This window comes from Musa acuminata, chromosome BXJ3-1 (assembly GCF_036884655.1).
Source record: "Musa acuminata AAA Group cultivar baxijiao chromosome BXJ3-1, Cavendish_Baxijiao_AAA, whole genome shotgun sequence".
In the NCBI taxonomy this organism is placed as follows: Eukaryota; Viridiplantae; Streptophyta; class Magnoliopsida; order Zingiberales; family Musaceae; genus Musa; species Musa acuminata.
The window spans coordinates 18399223-18425441 of NC_088349.1; the positions used below are offsets into that span (position 1 = coordinate 18399223).

At 41.7% G+C, this 26219-nt stretch overlaps 1 long non-coding RNA gene and 1 pseudogene across 1 annotated transcript; both read left to right on the top strand.

Annotated features, from left to right (window-relative positions):
- The window catches only part of LOC103992045 (probable prolyl 4-hydroxylase 7), a 75966-nt pseudogene extending 68659 nt beyond the window's left edge, over positions 1 to 7307 (top strand).
- An 869-nt stretch (positions 7308 to 8176) lies between these two features.
- Positions 8177 to 25768, top strand: LOC103992046 (uncharacterized). Its single transcript, XR_672239.2, has 3 exons — positions 8177 to 8294; positions 25488 to 25580; positions 25677 to 25768. It is a non-coding gene; the product is annotated as an uncharacterized LOC103992046 (long non-coding RNA).
- Positions 25769 to 26219: the final 451 nt, after the last annotated feature.

Sequence of the window (26219 nt, forward strand, 5' to 3'; positions counted from 1 at the left end):
GACAAGAAGGCGGTAGCTCAGATATACAACCGAAAGGTCCGACCGCGGTCGATCAAGGTCAAGGACCTCATCCTCCGAAGAGCAGAGGTGAGCGACCTGACCCGAGCAAGGGGAAAGCTCGCACCGAACTGGGAAGGCCCCTATCGAGTCTATGATGTGGTCCAAGAGGGGACCTACCAACTCGAGACTATGGAGGGAAGTCCCCTGCTGAGAACATGGAATGCGACAAACTTGAAGAAATTCTACCCATAAAGGAGGCTGGTCAGGACGTAGAGAAGATATACGAGGCCCACGCACCCACAGTTGGGGAGAAGAGCAAGTTAGAATTTCAAAATAAAAGTGCTTCTTGAGGATAGAGGAGATACACATGGCGGTCGGGCGGTACGATCCCAAACCCGACCAGAACAAAAGAAAAAAGGAAAGGGGGCACAGCCCCTAGCTAGGAGAGGGGGGGGGGGGGGGGTCTCAGGCCCACATCATCGAAGGGGACGTTCGCTGGCATGTCGATGTCCTGATCCGCCTGGTTGTCAACAAACGGGTCCGACTCCAGCTCCAGGTCTGGGTACTTCGCCCGGAAGCGAGCCCAGGACACCTGGTACCCATACTTGTACGTGACCCGGCTCGACCTCACCAAGCCACGCTCAAACCCGATGGACGCTTTGTACCCAGCGATTGCCTCCTCGACCCTCTTGGGCAACCCCAACTGCTCCTCCTTCAGGGCCTCCTCGGCATCCCAGGCCATGGACTTAGCGGTCTCGACATCTTGGGAAAGGGTCAGCAGCTCGTCATCCAACGATTGGATGTGCGACTAGCTTTCTTCCAGCTCGGTCTTCAAATGAGCCACCTCCTCACCCAGTGCCATGATGCGCTCTTCGGTCATGGCAACGACCTCTAGCCCCCCTAGCTTGCAGCTCCAGGTTCTCCAGCCGGAGGGCGGCGTCGATCTCCAACTGGCGCCCGATCACCCACCTGGCGTCGAGGACCCGGTCGATCAGCGCCATACCATAGTGCTGGCTCTGCATGAGGATCCATGTCAGCACCCAAGCAAGAGGGGATCGGGTAGGGAAAAGAAGCCACCACTTACCCAGACGAGCGATTTGGCCGCCCGCTCTTCCAGCACTTCGGAGGTGGAGCTGTAGAGGTCCTTACCCAAGGCTGGGTGCAGCGCCCCTCGGATGAACTCCTGGGTAGTTGTCCCATCTCCCCAGAGGCAACTGTCGACCTTGAGGGACGGCCAATGAGCGGCGTAGGGGGCCCCCGACTCCCCAATCGGAAGATCAGCCATATTCTGGGCCTGGTACTGTCCACCATCGGCCCAAGAATAGATGGGCACATCGGCGCCCTCTTGGAAGGGTCACTACCGGACGACCCGGCTGACCCTTTCCCCTTCACACTCCCCGAGCCGTCCCCTTGGGCAATGGCCCCGTGCAATTCCAGGGAGGCACTCGAGTGGGTGGCCTGGCCAGCAGGCTTCTTCCGAGCCACCATCTTCGTCTTCTTAAGAGGGTGCCCCGATGCTGGAGATGCCGGTGCCCTCTTCGGCGTGCCCTCCAGCAGGACAACCCCCCCTCTGGGACCCTCCCCATCCCGAGACGGGGGCTCGACGACCTTAGCACTGGCTGTCTTCTTCATCGATCGTAGGTCCACTATTTCTGCACAAATAGGCAGCGATCAGATGGTTTGGGATGAGCGAACAAGCCATCATATGCGAATGGCCATACCCTCGATGGCGGGGCTCAACTCCGCTTCGACCATCCACTCCTCGGTCATCTCCTTAATTGCCCAAGAAGAGGACAGGATGCTTCTCAGACGATCCATGACCACTATGTCTCCATCAGAGAGCGATGGGGGGGGGGGCATTATTGATGGTTCGAAAGGCCCACCCGGTGCTTAAGCCCCACTCTTGATCACTACTAATATAGAAGAAATGCCTCTTCCAACCTTTGTTGTTGGAGGGCGCACCGCTAATCTTGAAACTGCTACAAGCGGTCAAGTAATACTTGCCTGGCCCCATGCCCAAGCGGAAGCAAGCCAGAAAGAGGGCCCGGGATGGCTCAATCCCAGCTCCCCGACACTCCCAAATGAAGGCCACTAGGTAGCGCCATGAATTTAACGACACCTGGGATGGTGAGATCCCCCAAAAGCAAAGACAATCACTGATGATAGGGTGCACCAAGAACTGTAACCCTGCCTCAAGCGACCCCACGGTTAACTTGAACCCATCGGGAAATCGATCGTACGGCCATTGCCCAGGCCAAGGAGCATGCAGGTTGTAACACTCCGGGATGCAGTAACGATCCCGGAGCACTCTCAAAAGGTCCTCGGTTACCACAGAGTCCACATCATGCCACGACTTGAGAGCCTCAAGGGCAGCCGAACTCTCTGAGGCCTCCGAGGAGGCGCTGCCTGAAGACACACACACCACCTCGTCCCGGGAACTCCCCGAAGGAGAAGGAGAAGGGGATGGGGAAGGAGAAGAAGACGAAGATGAAGAAGAGGACGAAAACGAAGATAGAGACATCCCGACCTCAAAGTTGCAAAAAGAAGCCGGGGCACGGGATGAGGGATTGAAGCAAAGAGGACGATAGAGTTGCAAGAAAGGAGCAGAGGCGCGGGACGGAAGACTGATGGCAAAGGTGAGGGCAACCACCCTGGATGGGGTTTATAAAAGATGGGTTGCCCATGGTGAGGCGGCGATTGGGGCTTCCCGAAGAGAGGAATAGTCGCAGCATTTAAGACCCGTCACAACCCCTCGGATCTGCTAGATTCGCCCACCTCGGAGCTCCCGCCGGAGGTATCCCGTCACCCGAGACCCCCTGCCAAAGTCTATTCAAAACAAAATTTCCCGCTAGGCCCCGTGACGATCCACTCGGCCCGCCACGTGGCATGACGACGTCCTGGTATAAATCGATGTTTAGGTACGCTCCAGATCACTCCCGACTTACGACTCGTCGGCATCGAAACTGGAACTGAGCTTAGTCACTCAACCCCCAGGTTCGTTTCTTGCCCGGGTTGCTCCAGATCACTCCCGACTTGTGACCTGTCAACACCGAAACCAGAACCAAGCTTAGTCACTCGACCCCTAGGTTCGTTTCTTGCCCGGGTCGCTCCAGATCACTCCCAACTTGCGACCCGTCAGCACCGAAATCAGAACTAAGCTTAGTCACTCGACCTCCAGGTTCGTTTCTTGCTCGGGTCGCTCCAGATCGCTCCCGACTTGCGACCAGTCGGCATCGAAACCGGAACCGAGCTTAGTCATTCGGCCCCCAGGTTCGTTTCTTGCTCGGGTCACTCCAGATCGCTCTCGACTTGCGACCCTTCGGCACCGAAATCGAAACCGAGCTTGGTCACTCGGCCCCCAAGTTCGTTTCTTGCCCGGGTCGCTCCATATCGCTCCCGACTTGCGACCCGTTGGCACCGAAATTAGAACCGAGCTTAGTCACTCAGCCCCCAGGTTCGTTTCTTGCTCGGGTCGCTCCAGATCGCTCTCGACTTATGACCCGTCGGCACCGAAATCGGAACCGAGCTTAGTCACTCAGGCCCCAGGTACATTTCTTGCCCGGGTCACTCCAGATCGCTCCATACTTGCAATCCATCAGCACCGAAACCGGAACCGAGCTTAGTCACTCGGCCCCCAGGTTCATTTCTTGTCCGGGTCATTCCAGATCGCTCCCGACTTGCGACCTATCGGCACCGAAACCGGAACCGAGCTTAGTCACTCGGCCCCTAGGTTCGTTTCTTACCCGGGTCGCTCCAGATCACCCCCGACCTGCAACTCGTCGGCACCAAAACCGGAACCAGACTCGATCACTCGGCCCATAGGCTCGATCCAACGCCCAAGCCACACCTCACGGCCAATCTGATGCCCGAATCACGTCTCGATCGATCCAGTGCCCGAATCACCGGCCTAGTCCATTATCCAAGTCGCTCCACGTCGACCCCCGACTCGCTGCCTATCAAGTCTCTAAACCGAGCCGCTCCGACTCACTCGCCGGCTTGCAAACTTAGTAGTCGTAACTCCGAGTTGTGCGAAACCTGTCATCTGAACTGAGACACGTCGGGTGCGCCATGCAGTTCTCACCTCGCCAGTTTCAATACTTTGGTTTCATCTCATCTGACCCCTATCGTTCGATCAGCAGGGTTAGTCCTGCCCGAATCACGGGGCACCGCCCCTCTAAATTGCCCCCCGACGAGTCAATCCAGCTTTCCCGCGGGCAACCAACACAATCGCATCATTCGGACCCAAGCATGCCTCCCGGTCCATTAGGGACCCCGCGGCACGCCTTGGAGGGGGGGGGGGGAGAAGTGATAAGGCATATTTTGGTCCCCAGATAAGTCATCACCGATGTCACACGCCACGTCCCAACCGATATCAGAATCCGATACCACACGCCATCAGAATCCCATGACATATGCCAAGTTGGATTTCGTACCAAGACATCATGCAACATGACTATCCCGAAGAGCTCAGGGCGGTGCCGTTTGACGCCACTCAGGCATCCCCCAAGACGCCAGCCCGTCAGAAAGGTTATCCCATCCCACAAAGGTCAGCGGTCATACCGAACCGACGCGTAACTGACCCTCGCACAATAGTATATAAACCCCTGGCCAACGCCCAGCCGGGGGGGGGAAAAAGAGATTAAAAAAAAAACACTTTACTGACTTGCTCATCGGAGGGGCCAAAGTTGGGAATCACCCGACAAAGGCCATTTTTGCAGGAAAGCGGCTACCCACAACCAGCGACCGTCTCAACCCGGGAATCGCCATCCAATGTACAAGGATGAGCCGCCAACCATCCCGGAGACGAAGAGACATGGCCCATCATAGACGGTGCCCGGAGCGGCAGACTAAGGAACGCTGATCAACACCCCATCGCGAGGGCCCGGTCGACCTCACCAGCCCAGCTCTTGCTCGAGCCATTCCAGAACGTCCACCAGCGAGCGGCGAGTGTCTCAACCTTGGAGACACCTTTCATTGCGAAAAGGAGAGTGGCGAGTCGGCCCGGATTCTGACCAACGCCAACAAGCACTCCTTTCCGATGGCGCGGCCACCTCATCTTCCAACTCACTCTGTAAGGAGCTCCCGACATCGGCCCGTGGACCCAACCGTACTGACTCATCAGCTACAGTACTTTTGTTCAAGTTGTTATCTCGAGGCTTCTCGAAGTCTCTCTCTCTCTCACTTCCTATATATTTTATAATCCAAACAAAACCTTCATCTAAATGCTTCAATCTTTATAGTTATCTTTTCTAAGGTGAGGCACTTGAAGTTGTATGCTATCAGCTATTTTGAGTTAACTCTGACATCACATCACTTTGATGACAAAAGATGAGAAAAGATAAGAGAGAAAGGGAGAGAGGAAGAGTGGAGGAATGATGCGAGAGACAAAACAAAATTTTATTTTTTAAAAGACAAATCTCTATATTTTTCTCACTTTTTTTAATACTTTATTACGATAAATCTCATCTATTTACAAGGTTATGGATAAGAATTATAAGATTCAATTATTAAGACTATATTCATATATTTTTATTGTATGTAACCTATCAAATTTACTAATGATTCATTATTTTCATAATCTCTCTCTTCATGATATTTATCATTGTGCAATCTCTTTATTCTCATTGAATTCTAGAGATTGTAATTATTTTCACGGCTACAATCATGATAAAAGTTTCGATTCTTTTAATTAAATTTAATCCTCTTAATATTATTACATTTCTGACGAATCCCACTAACTCATTTTGTTGATGTCAGTTTGGCAAAGTTATTTGTCCAAGGTTAAAGATAAACCAGATGAGGGATGCAGGTCATAGAAACAGTGAGTCGCAATAAACCCTTTGGATAAACTGCCAATCTAATCTAAATTTATGAATGTGTTGTCAAGAATCAAGCTGCTTCGTGCTGAATATATCTCTTTACAAGATAAAATTCAGAAAATAACTGAAAGTATCTATCACACATTGTACTGTTTTGACTAGAAGATTGCAAGGCAGTGATGAGGATCATAACATGCCCTTGCATAGCGGAGATCACCACAGTTTAATCCTCAGTCATGGACTCAAATAATGGAAAGAGAGAATGAGGACCATAACATGCCCTTGCATAGCGGAGACCACCACATAGTTTAAGCCTCAGTCATGAACTCAAATAATGGAAAGAGCGAATGAATATGGTTACAGCGCCCAACAGGGTGAGTAAATTATGACAAAGTATTTGTATGCAGTCGCTCATATCTGCCTAATTGGTTCTTGATTCAAGTTGCGAGATGACTGATGCTTGCAAGGTAACAAAGAACACAAACAAGTGCTTCTCTTTCGACTCAAGAAAACAAACTCCAAAGTCTCATGGTTAGAGTATATTCCATATGATTTAGAGTCGGTAGTTATCATAAAACCAATAATGAGAGAGAGAGAGAGAGATGAGGGCTTATGTTTCCATCTTTGAAGCATCTTTTCTCATCATAGGAGACTAGACTTGGAACACTGATTCTGAATGTTTCATAGACGACGTTGCTAGATGCTGGTTATTTTGGAAAAAGATGGAAGATAACATGTCTTTTGTCTTTGGTTCAAGGATGAGGTAATTGCAAGAATCGAGACCTTCCTTCCAGAGGGTAATTCCGTACGACATTTTGACATTGCGGTGATTTCTCATCCTCCTTGCATCTTCTTAATAACTCCGGCGACAAGCAGAAAATGGTGAATCCATTCAAATACTACGCTACCGGGACGGTCAGAAGTATGAACCGCATTTTGACTATTTTCATGATCCAAAGAACCAAGCGCTTGGCGGCCATCGATACGCCACTGTGCTCATGTATCTTTCTAACGTGAACAAGGGTGGGGAAACCGTCTTTCCAAACGCCGAGGTAAATAATTGTATCTTCACAATTTCTTTATTTCGTTCGTTTCAAAGCAATGATAATTATGTTCAACACTGTTGCAGGGTGCTTCCTCTCAGCATAAGGATGATAACGTGGTCCCAGTGCGCTAGACATGGCCTTGCAGGTAGGTACCAGTCGCTATGTTTTGCTTTCAGACAAACTTTAAAGCTCAAGCTCAGCTTTAAAGTTCGTTGTATTCTTTAACACTCTCTCTCTCTCTCTCTCTCTCTCTCTCTTTGCGCGCAATGGGCTGCCGCAGGGGACTGCGAAAAGAACCCATTGTACAAGGTTGGAAGCCATGAGATCGCTGGAAATTGCCGCAAGACCTGCATGGTCTGTGACTTGTAAACCTTTTGTTCATGCTGTGCAGTGTCTTGTTGTTCTCAATCAATCCTATGCCTCGGTTATTGTTGAGGTGTAAATAGAATTCTCGTGACGGCAGAACACAGTTTCAGACAACATTGCTGTCACAAATGAATAAGGTCCTCTTCCTGTTTACAGAAGAAAGAGATTGGAACCTTGAGTTTTGTTGTTGAGAGGGCATAACTTCACATATAAAAGGAAAATAAATAACAAACACACATTGCGGAGAGATGAAAAGAGTTAAATTTCTTTAAATAAATAAATTATGCTACTTTCAAATTAAGAAATTTTGGAAAATAATTTATTTCTTTAAATAAATTATACTCAAAATTTTGGTTTTTTTCGTTAAACTTGAGAATTTATGCGCCTTGCCATATGAACGCATGTGACGATGCTTGCTTTGTGTGGCTGTGCAGCATTGCATTACATTGCTTCCAGGTTGGATTTGACCACGCGGAGGTATCGTGGAACGAAGGCATGTCAGGAATACACTTAACACGATCAAATTAAAAAGCATAATCAATCTATCATATACAATAGAAAATTATAGGGAATTTATGGAATCGGAACACAAAATTCAACCTGTAGTAGGGCCCATTCCCACTTCCAAATCAACCAAAAACAATAGTCTTATCAATTGGACCCCACAAGGCCGACTCAATAGCGACACAACACGTTTCTTCTCACGATTTGAGTCACCACCGATGCTCATGGCGTGATGTTTGTTGGCCACTCTTAGTCGGCGCGGCCAAGTCGTGCCCGAGTCAACTAGACTCAGTAACGAGACGTACCTGGTTGAGTTACTCTACTGGCAGCTGCGCGTGCCGATACACGTTGAGATCATCAGGTATAACCACGAGGGAAGGGCCAGCCAGCGGAACCAACTTGCGGTGGCGGCTAGCCATGGTGGCGAAGAGCTTCAGGTGTCTCTGTGTTCTCATCAAGGACAAGAATGAACCCAACCTCAGCTTCAGGTTCAACTTCACTCGCGCTCTTCTTCTTTCTCCCAAGTGCGATGTTACTGCTAATCTTTCCGAGTTCCCAAGTAAGTAAGACGTGCTCAGCTCTCACCGTTCTCATTAAGTTCATCATTCATTATAATCTTTTTTATTTATTTATTATGATTTAAATATTTCGGTTTTTTATTCTAAATGTAACTATTATTATTAAATATTTAATATTATTAAGATTTTTCATTATGATTTAAACGTTACAAATTCGAATTAATTCTTGAATATTATGAGTTGATGATAATAAATATTCTTGATGGGAGAACATCTATATAAACAAGGATTTTAGTCTCTAGGCTCAACATTTCTTTGAAGTCAAAAGGATTTCTTAAACCATCTAAAGCGAGAGTTCTGAGTTGAGAAGTACCAAAGTTTAAGAAGAAACCGTTGCTGAAATTCTTGACAACGATGGCTGGAGGTACACTATTTCGTTTCAGCATCATTTTTTATTGTGTTTCTATTATAATGATTTAGAAACACACTTTGGTATCAAAAGATTTCTAATATTTGGTATGAAAGCCGACCTAGCATTTGGGCATGGTGAGGGGGCTCGAGTAGGAAAGGGCTACCTGTAAACGGAGTCAGAGGACTCGTCACAACGTGGAGCCACTATTGGGCTATGCCTAACATGCACTATGCTAGGGCTTGATCTGTATTATGCTGGGCCTTGACGAGAACGTCAAGCCTTTGAGTGGAGGAGATTGTAACACCCCCGATTAGTCCCATATCGGAAGTAGATAAGATTAAAATCGACTTATAAAGGTCTGATGAGTATATTATTATCAACTTTAGTTTAAGCATTTTAGTTAGTGGTTTAGATCAAACGAAGTTGATCGGTCAATTAGCCCATCAAACCCGGGTCATGCCATAAAGTTTCTTTTTGAAACTTCTTGATTTATTTCATGTTGAAAATCATGAGAGTATAATATTTTCAATATTTTTCAGTCAATAAAATGCTATGCATATTTGGTTATATTAATTATGCTTGTGAGTCAATTTTATATGTTTAAAATGTCTAGTGATCCATATAATCTTAATTAATTAAGAATTAACTACAGCATCCTTAATTAATTAAAATTATATATAAAGTTAAAATAAGGATATCATATTGTGACTGATTATATTTTATATAATAATTGTTATCCCACATGATCTTTTATTATATTCAATATAATTAATCAGGATAAAATATCAAATTATTTTCATAATTTACCCACAAGTATTATGAATTGAAATATAATTTGATAGTTTTATCATAAAGATTATTTGAATATATTTTAATTAAAAATTTAGCCCACAAGCAATTTTTATGTCATCAGATTCATATTTTTGGCATATTTCATATTGGTAAAATATGTAATTTAAACTATTAAACCTCAAATTTTGATATAAATATGTTTGATTTTATATCATTTCTCAAACTGTTAATTTTTATGATATTCGATGTGACATTCCCGAACTTAGGGGTGATAACTATAAGATATGGAAGGAGAGGGTTCTCCTCTATTTAGGGTAGATGGATATTGATTATACTATTAGGAAAGACGAATCACCTATAGTCACTAATATTAGCACTCCAACTGAGGTCGCGTTATATGAGCGATGAGAGTGATCCAATCGGCTCAATGTGATGTTTATCAAGACTAAGATAACTGCTGGTATATGTGGTTCTGTTGACCAGCATGAAAAAGTCCGAGACTTGTTGCAAGCTATTGATGAGCAATTCGTTACTTCGGAAAATGTACTAGCAAGTACCTTAATAATGAAATTTTCATCCCTTAGACTCACCAACATAAAGGGTGTGCGTGAGCATATAATGTAAATGCAAGATATTGCGGCTCAACTTAAGAAACTCGAGGTTATATCTGAATCTTTCCTAGTGCACTATATTCTGAATACCCTTCCACATCAGTACAGGCTTTTTAAGATTTCATACAATACACAAAAGGATAAATGGTGAATCAATGAATTATTGACCATGTGTGTTCAAGAAGAAGAGAGGCTAGTGATGGAACTAGATGAGAGTGCATTGGTAGTAACCACTCACGGGAAGAATAAAACTGACAAAAATCAAGCCAATCAAAAAGCTCATTAATAGGGAAAAGATAAAATACCACCCCATGCTAATATCAAGAAAGAAGCAAGGTGTTTCTTTTGTAAAAGAAAGGGACAAATGAAGAAGAAATGCACGAATTTCCAACAATTGCTTGAAAAGAAAAGTAAACCAATCTCATTTGTGTGTTATGGATCTAATATGGTTAATGTTAATATTAACACCTTGTCACGGATAAAGTTCTAAACAGGATGTTTAATGTAATACTTTTGTATGTCCATATCTTTCTGTTTGTTCATGCTTTGCATAACATGTAGAGGAACGGTCGAAGGCTTAACAACCCCATTTTAGTTGGGTTTGGTGGCCTTCTTATGCTTGTAAATAAATATTGTGTCATGTGGACACTTGTGAGAGATATTTGATTTGTAGTGGACCATTTTGACCCTTTATTATGAAACTGTTCAGAGCTTGTAAAGTCTATTTGTAATTTGCATTGTTTATGAAGTGTTTTCGGAAATGTTTGTTTGTGGATCCCGAGTGAGGCGCTTTCTCTAAACCGTTTTCTCTTTTGTAGGTCCTAAAGGACCATGGGAGGTTTCGGAGAGATTGACCTTGGCAGACGGACATGCAAGGGTGCCGTACGACTTAGGCAAATTCAGCTAAGTTCGTGACAAATGGTATCAGAATGGGACAAGCACTCATAAAAACACTTAGCATGCAAATGTGAGGGACCTAACGGGACTACGTTGAGGGTAGTCAGCACACATATGACCATTTGGGGGAAAACGAGCATAGAGATGTAGGAAAAAGGAGTTTCTCTGAGGAGCGAGCATCTGAGATTGGCATTCAGAGGAATGGCCAACCCTTCACGCAAGAGGTACCACGAGAATAAGCAAGCTTTGAAGAATGTGTAGCGTACAAAAGTTGGGATAGTTGAGTTTGAGCTACGGCTCGACGTTGACAATAACACTTGATGATGCTCAAGGCAAGTGAGGCGCTTGGTTAAGAATGAGACCATGCAAGGTGAAATGAGTTGCTTAGCGACCGAAAAAGTTGTGCAAAGCCCACAGAGGTGAGGGGAATTACTAACTCGAAGAATTCGGTACTCATGCAAGGGCTTATATGCGGATGATGGAATGTTCTCGGCCATCCCAAGGCAATCGAAACTCGACGCCATGGAACATTAAAACTTTCTCTTCGGCATGTGAAGGATACGTCCGTAGGAGGTTGAAGTGTGCAATGAGTTTAGCATGTTGCTAGGCCTTGAGTGGTGTAGCGGGGGTTGTATTGACGTGGAGTCATAATCTAGCAAGTGCGTTTGCAGGAGGTAGAACAATACATAGTTTGTTCAACAAATCGGAGTAGTCCAAGGGGATGGTGGTCTCCGAAACTTTCAAAGAGAAAGAAGCATAGAGAGATGTTGCTCCAATGAGATAGTTATCCAGGAGGGATAGATCTCGGTTCTCCAGAGGGAGAATCATGTGCAATAGACCAGACATGTTGAGGAGGAGTACCTCAAAAATAATAACTCCATGAAGCTCAATGGACCGAGTGAGTGGCGAGGAGTCGTCGCATGATCTCGCTTGAGAGAATGTATTGGTGGATGCATTGTGAGATCAAGTGGGGGAGTGACCCAAAGCAACACAAATGAAGGCACACTTGTAGTCGATATGGAGATCAGACTCAAGGGAGGGCTGACCCATTGAATGGTGGACGCAAGGGCTACCATCAACTCAATGCAAAATGAGGAGTGGAGCAACTTGGGTGTAACTTGGTGAAGTACCCAAACCGCATGAAGTGAGCTGGTATAGAAGATGAAACATAGAGCAGAGGCATAGAGCTTTCCTTGGACAGAGGTCAAGGACATAAACTCTTGCAGAGGAAAGAGCAGGATCATGTTGTTCTATAGGTCCTTCATTCTGATGAAGCGGACTCATCTTGCATGGTGCCAAAGATGAAGTGAGTTTCTGGGCACATGCACCTTATCTTGGAAAAGCATTTGATGGAGGAACTAAGGTGACTCAACTTGCGGAGGCAAAGTTGGGTTCAGAAGGCCTTGGCACGGGGCAAGAGGATGCGCAGGTGGGTACTCTTGAAGAATATGTTATAGTGTTGCCATTCAAGTAGCTATGAAGGAAGCGGTGCGCAGCGGAGATTGTGCTGGTAGGGGCAGAGGCCTAGGATCCAGACAATGGTGCACTAATTGCAACAAAGTCGGTGGACTTCGGGAGCTAATAGGCGACGGACTATCCTAGAGCGGTGCTTCATCTAGGTATTGTTAGGATCGAAGCGGCACTAAGAGGGGGGGGTAAATTAGTGCAGCGGATTAAAACTTCGGTTTTGATAAATCTTTCGTACGATGAAAAGCAATATCAACGGAAACCGATTTTAGAAGCTTGGTAACTTAGAAACGTATGGAAGCGTAGTAACTAAGTAGAGAAGTTTGCAATATGTAAATGGCAAGAGTAGGATGCAAACCAGATAACGCAGCAGTTTTTAAAGTGGTTCGGTCAAAATGACCTACATCCACTTGCGAAGCCTTCTTCGAAGAGGCTTCCAACTTCCACTAGCAAATTTCTTGTAAGGGAAGGACTAATACCCCTCTTAAAACCTTTACAAGTGGTTCACACTCTTACAATTCTTTTCAACAAGATGGGAGGAGGTGAACACTTAAGCAATATGAAAAACAAGGCTTGCAAAGACTATTCTAAGGCTCTTAACTCAAACTATTACTTTTCAAAAGGTTGTGATCTCAGTTGAGATTTGAGGGGTATTTATAGGCCTCAAGAGGATTCAAATTTGGGCTCCAAAATTTGAATTCTCTTTGGTTCCCGATGCTGGCGGTGCCACCGCCTAGCTCTCGAGTGCTAGGCGGTGCCACCGCCAAATCTAGCGGTGCCACCACCTACACTATTTCAATTCACTGGTTGGGCTCCAAAATTGGCCCAAACCAGTCCGAACTAGAGCCCAATTGGCCCCTACTTGGTTTATAGGATTAACACCTAATCCTAACCCTAAGTAACGTGCTAACTACAAATTTAAAGATATTTTCTAAGCTATTACAAAGTCCATAAGTCAAGACTTCTTCCGGCGAGCTTCTGGCGAACTTCCGACGGTTTTCCGATAAACTCTCGGAAACCATTCTGCGGACTCCCGACAAGCTCCTAGACTTCACGATTTGATCTTGACGAGTTCCAACGAGCTTCTTCGGCAAGCTCCGATCTTTCTCGGCGAGCTTCGCGAACTTCCAACGAACCTTCTGGCGAGCTTCCGAAAAACCCTTCGGCAAGCTCCCCTACTCATTCTCGGCTAGTTCCGGCAGCATTCCCGACGAACCTTCGGACTTCCGTCGAACTCTCGAACTCGTAATGAATCCTTCGTGCTTGACTCCGACACTTTGTTTTGCTTTATGTCTTCGTCGTTATCGTAGTTAATCCTGCACACACAAGCTAAAACTCTACTCCGATCTAGACAATTATTACAACGCGAATTGACATTCTGTTGCCCGGCACGTCATTGGTTGGCGCTTCGTCCGATTCTTCGGTGCATCGTCCTCTCTTGCGGCTTGTTGCCCAATCGGCGGTTGACCTCCGCAACCCCGATATCCTTGGCGCAATTTTGCTCTCCTTGGCCCGATGCCCGACGTCCGAAGCCTTTTGCCGTCCAATATCTTGATATGATCTCCTCTGGTGCAACATCAATTCCTCCTACGTTAATTGTCTAATCCTGATCGAGTAGACCTGCATCACTCAAAATGCAGTTTAAATTATAAACACATATCAAGTGGTTTAATCATCAAAATACGAGATTCAACAATCTCCCCCTTTTTGATGATGACAACCACTTGATGATGGAGTTAACCTTAACTCCCGGAGTTTAAACAAACTCCCCCTATCAATATGCCATATTGATAGAACTTTGAATTCAAACTGAATTCAAGTCATTGCAATATTCATCATGAATACTTGCAACACATCATCATGAACATATGCATAAACTTATGCATCACATGTCATGTCATCAACATACTTCTCCCCCTTTATCATCAACAAAAAGGAGAAGTACCACAATCAAGTGTTTGTTATATGGGTTCAACTCATTGCATGAAAAACATAATATTAAATTTTTATCATCATGCAATCTAGCAATTTTACAACATTTTAGAACTTGCAAGCTTGCAATTTAGAGATGTTCAAGAAAGTAACTCTTGCTTCTTGAAATATGCAAGTTTTATAAGCTAGCAAATTCAAATATATGCAAGTTGACATATTTGCTTTTCTTGAGATAGGCACGATAGCACATTTTTGCATTTTCTTGATGTTTCAAGCTAGCAATTCTCGGTGATGTTCAAGATAGCAATTTCTTCTCTTTTGAGAAATGTAATTTTTGCTTTCTTCTTGAATTGTGCAAGCTAGCTATCTCCCCCTTAGTCATTGTCAAAAGGAAGGGAAGACCCTTTATGTCAATTTCTAAATCATGACAAAGGTGAGTAATCATTCTTATTTAAAAATTCCATAATTGAGATAAACCTTGAATTCAAATTAAGGCAATATTAATCATGATTCACATCATATGTAATACATCACATAAAAAGCATAAGTATTGCATGCATCATTTTAGCAACAAATCGTAGCATTTCATCACATTACAAGATATCAGCAAGTAAAATTACAATGCAAGTTCTTGATATCTTAACATGGCATATGGCAATCATAGCATTTCGATTATCAATTTACCATATATTTCGATGCAAGCTTCTTTTGATATCTTAACATAATTCAAATTCAAATATGACACTTATAGCATTAATTCATATATTTATTATTCAAATATGGCACTCGTAGTATCAATTCATATATTTCTCCCCCTTTGTCATTACCGAAAAGAAGGGAGAAATCAATGGCCAAAAGATTTTAATCATTATACAAGCCAACTTACAAAATCATGTCATGATATCAAGAAAATTCAAGAAGGACATGATTCATTCAATAAATCCTTTTAATAGAGCAAAAGAATTATACAACCAATATATCAATATCATAGATCAAGTCATGATTCGTGATTCATCATAAAGCAAATTAATTTTCAGTCATCTCATAAGGCTTTTAAAGAATTTTTGAAACATAGGAGAATGATTAATTTAAGCATGCAATGTTTCAATCAAATTCAAGTCATGAATACCAATACTTTCATATTGTGAGTATCAATTCATGAATACCAAAAGATATTATTTGTGATTCCAATTTTGCAAGATCAAGATTATGATTTAAATAAAACTTATTCAAATCAAATCGGTAACTTGAAACTCATAATCAAGTCATCAAAATCAATTTCGAGATTCATAAAATATCATGAAATCATTAATCTCGATCAGATGGGAAAAACATTTTTTAAGTGATTCTTTTTCATCTAAGCATGCCTTAGTCTTTATATGCCAAATCAATATAAACATGAAAGTTCAAGACGTAAGGGCAAAATCTTATAAGACAACTCATTTATGAAATATTCATCATGTTTATTTTCATGAGATTCACAAGATTGGTAAAATAAATTCATTAATGTCAATAGGATAGAAAATTATTTCCATTTCATACAATTGATTTCATGTGAGGGTATTCAAGTCTTTTTGTGAAAACAAGTATCCTCATTTAAAATTAAAACATAAGTTTCGTCATGAAGCCGTTAAGACCAAACACATCATGATATCACGTCTATCATCAAAAGACTATCAAGAAATTCATACATAGATGTACATGCACTATGTCATCTTAATATGTCATAAGAATGTCATCTTAATTCATCATAAAAACGATTAGACCAAAAGCATATTAATCTAAAATGAGAGGTTCAAATCAACATTTACTTCAAAAACTCATGCATGACGTATACATATTTATGGATTAATCCTAAGCATTATCACATATCATATTATCATCCCTAATATTGCATCATTCAACATTTCAAAACATAACATGCATGAAACCTTTGCAATATACTTTTCATGATCAAGTTTTTTAATTTTTCAAAGATGCTACAAAGAAAAACATGATATGATTTTTGAAAAATAATTTTTTTATTTCCTATTCCTACTATCTAAATTAAGCACTCATGAAGGGCTTTAAGTAATTTCAAAATAATTCAAGAGAGTTGAGTTACTCACCTTGTAGTCGAAGCCCGTCAAAGCCCAATTCGTCGTTTCGCCTTTGGAAGTTTTTGATTCATCCTTGGTTGCCTTCCTCTTCTTTGACCTCTTCCTCCGTTCAAGTTCATTGTTTATTTTAGATTTTTGTCTAATAAACTTATTAAGATTTAGTGTTCGAAGTTCAAGTTCAACATTGTCCTCATCACTTGAGTCATCGCTCAAGTGGTATTCATTTGTCCGAAGTTCCAAATCCTTCCTGTTCTTTGGAAGGTGATTTTGTTCATCATGTGTATTGTGAACCATTTCATATGTCATCAATGAACCAATTAGTTCTTCAAGTGGAAAAATATTTAAATCTTTTATTTCTTGTATTGCGGTTATTTTAGGATCCCACCTTTTTGGAAGGGATCTTAAGATCTTGCTCACAAGATCAAAATTCGAAAAAGATTTACCAAGAACACTTAGATTATTGACGACATCTGTGAAACGGGTGTACATGTCGCCTATAGTCTCGCTTGGTTGCATTCGAAAAAGCTCAAAATCATGCAATAAAATGTTAACTTTCGAGTCTTTGACTCTACTAGTTCCCTCGTGCGTGATTTCAAGTGTTCGCCAAATATCAAAAGTCGTTTCGCACGTTGAAATCCGATTGAACTCAGTTTTGTCCAAAGCGCAAAATAAGGCATTCATAGCCTTTGCGTTTAAAGAAAAATACTTCTTCTCCAAATCCGACCAATCGTTCATCGGTTTAGAGGGAAGTTAAAAATTGTTTTCAACGATATTCCATAAATCCAAATTCATAAAAATCAAGAAAACTCTCATTCAAGTTTTCCAATAAGTGTAGTCCAATCCATTAAACAACGGTGGACGAAAAACCGATAAGCCCTCTTGAAAGCCATGAAGAGCCATTTCTCTCGGGTATAAATCCGAAATGAGAAATATCGAGCTCTGATACCAATTGTTAGGATCAGAGCGGCACTAAGAGGGGGGGATGAATTAGTGCAGCGGATTAAAACTTCGGTTTTGATAAATCTTTCGTACGATGAAAAGCAATATCAATGGAAACCGATTTTAGAAGCTTGATAACTTAGAAACGTATGGAAGCGTAGTAACTAAGTAGAGAAGTTTGCAGTATGTAAATGGCAAGAGTAGGATGCAAACCAGATAACGCAGCAGTTTTTAAAGTGGTTCGGTCAAAATGACCTATATCCACTTGCGAAGCCTTCTTCGAAGAGGCTTCCAACTTCCACTGGCAAATTTTTTGTAGGGGAAGGACTAATACCCCTCTTACAACCTTTACAAGTGGTTCACACTCTTACAATTCTTTTTAACAAGATGGGAGGAGGTGAACACTTAAGCAATATGAAAAACAAGGCTTGCAAAGACTATTCTAAGGCTCTTAACTCAAACTATTGTTTTTCAAAAGGTTGTGATCTCAGCTGAGATTTGAGGGGTATTTATAGGCCTCAAGAGGATTCAAATTTGGGCTCCAAAATTTGAATTCTCTTTGGTTCCCGATGCTAGCGGTGCCACCGCCCAGCTCTCGGGTGCTGGGCGGTGCCACCGCCAAATCTGGCGGTGCCACCGCCTACACTATTTCAGCTCACTGGTTGGGCTCCAAAATTGGCCCAAACCAGTCCGAACTAGAGCCCAATTGGCCCCTACTTGGTTTATAGGATTAACACCTAATCCTAACCCTAAGTAACATGCTAACTACGAATTTAAAGACATTTTCTAAGCTATTACAAAGTCCGTAAGTCAAGACTTCTTCCAACGAGCTTCCGGCGAACTTCCGACGGTTTTCCGATAAACTCTCGGAAACCATTCTGCGGACTCCCGGCAAGCTCCTAGACTTCACAATTTGATCTTGACGAGTTCCAATGAGCTTCTTCGGCAAGCTCCGATCTTTCTCGGCAAGCTCCGCGAACTTCCAACGAACCTTCCGGCGAGCTTCCGAAAAACCCTTCGGCAAGCTCCCTACTCATTCTCGGCTAGTTCCGGCAGTATTCCCGACGAACCTTCGGACTTCCGTCGAACTCTCGAACTCGTAATGAATCCTTCGTGCTTGACTCCGACACTTTGTTTTGCTTTATGTCTTCGTCGTTATCGTAGTTAATCCTGTACACACAAGCTAAAACTCTACTCCGATCTAGACAATTATTACAACGCGAATTGACATTCTGTTGCCCGGCACGTCATTGGTTGGCGCTTCGTCCGATTCTTCGGTGCATCGTCCTCTCTTACGGCTTGTTGCCCAATCGGCGGTTGACCTCCGCAACCCCGATATCCTTGGTGCAATTTCGCTCTCCTTAGCCTGATGCCCGACGTCCGAAGCCTTCTGTCATCCAATATCTTGATGTGATCTCCTCCGGTGCAACGTCAATTCCTCCTGCGTTAACTATCTAATCCTGATCGAGTAGACCTGCATCACTCAAAATGCAGTTTAAATTATAAACACATATCAAGTGGTTTCATCATCAAAATACGAGATTCAACAGGTGTGACCTAAGAGTGGGTGGATGAATGTCAATTACCAAAGGAGCGAATAAAATCAAAGGTGGAAGAGACCCTACGATGTATTGGTAAAGGCCACACATGGAGGGTTCACAATTCGAGTTCATCCCATAAGGATCAGAATGCAATAGAGATGTCACTAGGAGGTGACATGGTGTAGTGGATCGTGGTGAAACAGTTCGTGGCAATGCGATACACATGACATTGCCCCGTGAGGGACTATATCATACGGAGGTATGATCGGGGGGCTACTGGGAGCTTCACTTCAGTGAACAACATGACAGCAAGAAGGGCTATGGATTCAAGGAGTGAAGACTATGGTACCGCAGAGGCGGGTCTTCGGTGCATGCATCGAATTTTACATTAGATGAAAGCCTTGGTCATTACCATATGGGGGTTGTGTACCATTGAGGGAAAAGTTCGAATGTAAGTACCAGTGAGTCTCATAGGAGGGACTTGATCATGCAGAGGTATGATCGAAGTAGTTGGAGAGTTGGACTGCTCTAGAGCCCATATTCGCTTAAGGGAGCTAAGCAAGTCAGAGGACAAGGTCGAGTAAGCGAACGTTGCTACCAAGGAAGCTAAGGAGAACAGAATCGATGTAAACCCTACAACGTGATGGTAGAGGCCATGCATGAGAGTTACAGTCTGTCTTTCCATCGACCAAAGGGAGCTGCTTGGAGAACACAGAGGTGTTGAAGCAAGGGGTTGAAAGGGGCGAGGAAGCGACGATGAGTCCAAAGGGACTTAGCTACCCAAAATCAAGCATCAGTTAGAATAGAGGTGGACTCGGAGGAGTGCCACAAAGACATATCTACTGATCGTGAAGAAAAGGGATGTAGATGCGAGGCGACGGATAGTAGGGTCATGGGCATGGCAGCGCCATGGTACCACAGAGGCGGGACTTTCGTGAAAGTCATTGATCCCTTGCTCTTATGGAGGGAGGGCACTTGGTCATGAAAGGGGCCGAGGAGGTGGAGCATGTAGAGGCAAACTCTAAGTACCGAGACAAGGTTAAAGGGCAGAGAGGTCAAGGAACTTCATAAGACCGATGTCAACGAGCTTCTCATCAAGATAGTTGAAAGTGAAGGACTTTGGGTCATGCAAGAGTGCATGACCAAGGAATGAAGCAGACAGTATGCGGTGCTGTACCTTTGCTACTCAATGAAGTAGGCGGTCGGGTTGATGGAGAAGACGGTATAATCCCAGAGGCAACCAAAACTATTAGAGACTTACTCCAAATTGGGGTGAAAACTTTCTGCATTCTAGAAGTTCGATGGCATTAAGAAGGTGAATCACAGTAGCTAACTCAATGCAGGGAGTGCAAACACTTCGAGTGCTTCAGAAGTATGAGCAAAGAGCAGGCGAAGGCCAATAACCAGCTCGATGCATGGAGTACAACCCTTGAGGAGGCGGGCGAAGTCAAGTAACCATTGCCTTCTCAACTATTAAGAGAATGGGCGAAACCAAGTACCTCAATTCCCTTATCTATCTAGTAGAGGAGCTCTGCACAGGTTCAAAGACTGTTTGAAGATATTAGAAGACAATAGTTGTCAAATCCTCACCAATGGTGATTAGTGTTACTGAGAGTAGATTATCCATTTCATTTCCCAACAGAATGCCAATCGAAAGCGGAAGTGATGCGAATCTACTTGGAAGTGACAACTAAGTGAAAGAAGAGTCGATGGATAAATTTTGTGAAGGAAGGATCTAAAACTTCATAAGTTTGCGAGGCGATGCTCATTAAAACTCTAATAAGCATCCACCCAATTCAAGCAGCATGAGGTATTTGAGAGACTAACGCATAGTAAGGATGGTCTTTTCCTTCATCTGGAAGATCTGTAGGAACCAACAGGGATCAACACAACTCAGCTAACCCTACACTAGAGTCAGAGTCATTGGCGAGTTGAAGTAGCATGGCGAATCAAAGGTTCAACTACTCAAAAATAATAGCGGAGAGTAGCTGGGAGCCAAGAGGCGCATTGCAGTTGGAGCAGAAGATTGAAGACTTAACAAAGGCGATGAGTTGTAGTGTCGACAAAGGCTTCGACGAGGACGTCGAAAGAATAAGTGGGGGAGAATGTCACGGATAAAGTTCTAAATATGATGTTTGATGTAATACTTATGTATGTCTGTATCTTTCTATTTATTCATACTTTGCACAACATGTAGAGGAATAGTCGAAGGCTTAACAACCCCATTTTTGTTGGGTTTGGTGGCCTTCTTAGGCTTGTAAATAAATGTTGTGTCATGTGGACACTTATGAGAGATTCAGTTTGTAGTGGACCATTTTGACCCTTTGTTGTGCAACCATTCAGAGCTTGTAAACTCTGTTTGTAATTTATATTGTCTATGAAGTGTTTTCGGAGTGAGGCGCTTTCTCTAACCCGTTTTCTCTTTTGTTGGTCCTAAGGGACCATGGGAGGTTTCGGGGAGGCTGACCTTGGCAGATGGACACGCAAGGGTGCTGCACGACTTAGGCAAAATCAGCTAAGTCCGTGACAACCTGGTGGATTGACTCTGGATCAACAATCCATATTGTAAACTCTTTACAAGGTATGCAAAACCTAAGGAAGCCAATGGGAAGTGAGCAAAACATCTTATCAGGAAATAAGATGAGCTCACATGTGGAGGCAATTGGAACATGCATTTTAACTTTAAGTAGTGGTTTTGTTTTAAAATTCGAAAGGACCTTTTATGTACCAAGTTTCTCACGAAACTTCATTTCTATTTCCAAACTCGTACCATTTGGGTATTTTTTTAATTTTAAAGATACATTATTTTGTTTATTATATAAATCTTATTATGTTGGGAAAGATATTTTGTCTGATGATCTTTACCATATTTTATTACAAAATGATGATACTCAAAGTTCAATGAATGTTCACAATGGCATTAAAATGTGTAATATTAATGAGGACTCCTCTATATTATGGCATCGGAGATTAGGACATATCTCCATAGAGAGAATTAAGATATTAGTTAATGATGGGATACTTAGTACTCTTGATTTTACTAATTTTAAGACTTGTGTGGACTGTATTAAGGGAAAGCAAATCAATAAGTCCAAAAAGGGTGCAAATAGGAGTTCAGACATATTAGAGATCATTCATACTAATATATATTATCTAGACATGGACATACATGGTCAAAAATACTTCATCTCCTTTATAGATGATTATTCACCATATATGTATATATATTTGCTTCATAACAAAAATGAAGCATTGGATGCTTTTAAAGTCTTTAAGGCTGAAGTTGAAAACCAGTGTAGTAAGCAAATTAAAATTGTGAGATCAGATAGCGGTGGAGAATATTATGGTAGATATACTGAAAATGAACAAGCACCTGATCCTTTTACTAAGTTTCTTCAAGAACATGAGATTGTTGCCCAATACACTATGCTTGGTTCTCCAAACCAGAATAGTGTTGCATAAAGAAGAAATCGAACATTATTAGACATAGTGCGGAGTATGCTTAGCAACTCTAATCTTCCTAAGTTCTTGTGGACTGAAGCACTAAAGACGGTTGTGTATATATTAAACCGAGTTCCAACTAAGGCTGTCCAAAAGACACCATTTGAATTATGGAAAGGTTGGAAACCGAGTTTGCGACATATGCGCATTTGGGGATGTCCGTCTAAGGTCAGGATATATAATCCACAAGAGAAGAAACTAAACCCGAGGACTATTAGTGGGTATTTCATTGCGTATGGCAAAAAGTCCAAAGGTTATAGGTTTTATTGTCCATCTCACATAACTAAGATTGTGGAATCAAGAAACGCTAAATTTCTTAAGGATGACGTGATTAGTGGGAGCGATCATTTCAGGAACATAGTTTCTGCACACGATCATATAGAATCTCAACCTTCCACATCAAATGATAGATTGGTTATAGTTCATAGCACTTCTCGAGTACAAACTAGTGCTGAATAATCAATCATTGAAATTCCACAAATTACTGATAGTATTCCAATAGATTAAGCAGTTCAGGAATTATAACAAGCTTTTGAACAACTAGTTGAACCACAAGTTCCTTAGAAAAATATTGGTACAACATTAAGAAGATCTATTAGAAATAAAAGATTAGCAATTCCTAGTGATTATGTTGTATATCTACAAGAATCTGACTATAATATTGGAGCCAAAAATAATCTTGAAACATTTTTACAAGCCATGAGTTGCAAAGAGTCAAATTTGTGGCATGATGCCATCAAAGAAGAGATAAATTCCATGATGAGCAATGGAGTCTGGGATCTTATAGAGTTGCATAATGAAGCAAAGGCCATTGGTTACAAATAGGTCTTTAAAACTAAGAAAGATTCATTAGGCAACATTGAGAGATACAAGGCAAGACTTGATACAAGGCAAGACTTGTTGCAAAGGGATTTACTCAAAAAGAGGGAATCGATTATACGAATATATTTTCTCCTGTATATAAGAAAGATTCTCTTTGTATCATTTTGGCATTAGTTGCCCATTTTGACCTTGAGTTGCAACAAATGGATGTGAAAACAGTATTTCTTAACGGAGATCTAGAGTCAGAGGTATATATGAAATAACCTGAAGGTTTCTCCTCTAGTGTTGGTGAACACTTGGTTTGTAAGTTTAAAAAGTCTATATATGGATTAAAACAAGCCTCCCACCAATGATATTTTAAATTCTATAAAGTGATTTCTTCAATCAGATTTGTTGAAAATCCCATGGATCAATACATATACCAGAAGGTCAGTGGGAGTAAAATATGTTTCCTTGTTTTATACGTAGATGATATTTTGCTTGCAACCAATGATAAGGGTTTGCTGCATGAGATGAAACAACTCCTTTCTAAAAATTTTGATATGAAAGATATGGGTGAAGCATCTTATGTCATTGGCATTAAGATCCATAGAGATAGACCTCGAGGCATTTTAGGTCTATCACAAGAAACCTATATCGATAAACTTTTAGAAAAATTTTGGATGAAGGATTGTTCACCTAAGTGTTGCTCCCATTGTGAAAGGTGATAGGTTCAATTTGAACCAATGCCCAAAGAACAACCTTAAAAGGGAATCAAAGAAAAACATTTCATATGCTTCTGTCATAGGAAGCCTTATGTATGCTCAGGTCTGTACTAGACCTAATATTGCATTTGTTGTGAGGATGCTAGGTCGATATCAGAGTAATCCATGTATGGACCATTGGAGAGCTGCAAAGAAAGTGATGAGGTATCTACAAGGAACCAAAGATTACATGTTTATGTATAAACATATAAACAATCTGGATGTGATTGGTTACTCAGATTCAGACTTCGCCGGTTGTATTGATTCCCGTAAATCAACATCAAGATATATTTTTATGATGGCTGGTAGAGCTATTTCTTGGAGAATCACCAAGCAGACCTTGACTACTACTTCTACCATGGAAGCTGAGTTTGTCTCTTATTTTGAGGCTACTTCACATGATGTATCGCTTAAGAGTTTCATTTATGGGCTTAGAATCATAGATTCTATTTCTAGGCCATTAAGAATTTTATGTGATAATTTAGCTGCTGTCTTTATGGCTAAAAACAATAATAGTGAAAGTCGAAGTAAATACATTGACATTAAGTATTTAGCTATAAGAGAACATGTAAAAGAAAAGAAAGTGGTCATTGAGCATATTAGCACTGAATTGATGATTGCTAATCCTTTGACTAAAGACATGTCACCTTTGAAATTCAAGGATCATATAGAGAAAATTAGACTTGGTTCCATTTTGTAATTATATTAAAACTTTTATATACTGGAATAAAAATAAATATAAGATTTATTCATTAAGTAATGATACCACATTAAGATTAAGAAACTAAATACATCGTGATACATGGATGATAATACTCGCTCTTAGAGGATTTATCACTATGATTCATGTATTTATTTCTTAAGAAAGTTATTCGATAAAGTTTAATTCAAATTATTAAGCTAAACGTATGGACCAAATCGAAGAATGTAACCGTTATTATTAAATATTTTATTTAATAATAATATAACCATTCTCATTAAGTTTATCATTCATTATAATTAATTTCTTTATTTATTATGATTTAAATATTTTAATTTTTTATTTTAAATATAACTATTATTATTAAATATTTAATATCATTAAGATTCTTCATTATATCCAAACGTTATAAATTTGAATTAATTCTTGAACGTTATGAGTTGGTGATAATAAATGTTCTTGATGGAAGAACATCTATATAAACGAGGATTTTGGTCCATCAGCTCAACATCTCTTTGAAGTCAAAATGATTTCTTACACCATCTAAAGCGAGAGTTCTGAGTCAAGAAATGCCAAAGTTTAAGGAGAAATCGTTGCTAAAATTCTTGACAACAATGGCTGGAGATACTCTATTTCGTTTCCGATCAATTTTTATTGTATTTCTATTATAATGGTTTAGAAACACATTTTGGTATCAAAAGATTTCTAACACTCTCTCCTCTTATAACACATCGAGATTACTATATACATGGATCAAACATTTGTGGATTTGGTGTAGGGCTGCTGAACCTTGCGCCGAATTCCGCAGAAGCAAAGTTGTTCGAGCAATTTGGGAAGGATATCCAAGCGAATGCTGCAAGTGCCGGTGTTGGTGCTGGTAATGGCTTCGCATCTGAGTCTTTATGGAAAGGTTTAGAGCTATTGATTCATATGGACACTAATGGAAGCTTTTGTGATGTCTTCCGAGGCAACTCAACCGGAAATGCTAGCCCTAAAGAAAATAAAAATGGTGGAAGGGACAAGACCTTATCAAATGCAAGTGATGGTGAAAGCAACAAAAGCTGGTGTAGATTGAGCACTGGAGGTGGGTTTGGGGTTTGGAGATTACCTCTTTCTTATTCTCGATTCTCTCATGTTAATGCTGGTCAACTAAAACACTTGTATCCCTTGACATTTCACTAGCAAACTATGATTAAACTCGCCTTTTGTCATAGAATTGTGCTCCATGCATCCTTTACTTGCTGCAATATCAGTTACAATTTCCATGGATATTCTTAGATTTACTATGTCAAAGGGATCAAATATACCTTGTTAATTTTGCCATAGATAGATATACGGGCTTTGGTATCGTATCCTTGATATGTGTAAATCCCATAAATTTATGGGGTTGAATATTCTTAACCACTTTAGTTGATTTTTAAATGTATAAATAGGATTTATCATATGCATTATAAATATATAAGAATTTATATAAAAAAAATTCTGATTATATATATATATATACAAATTC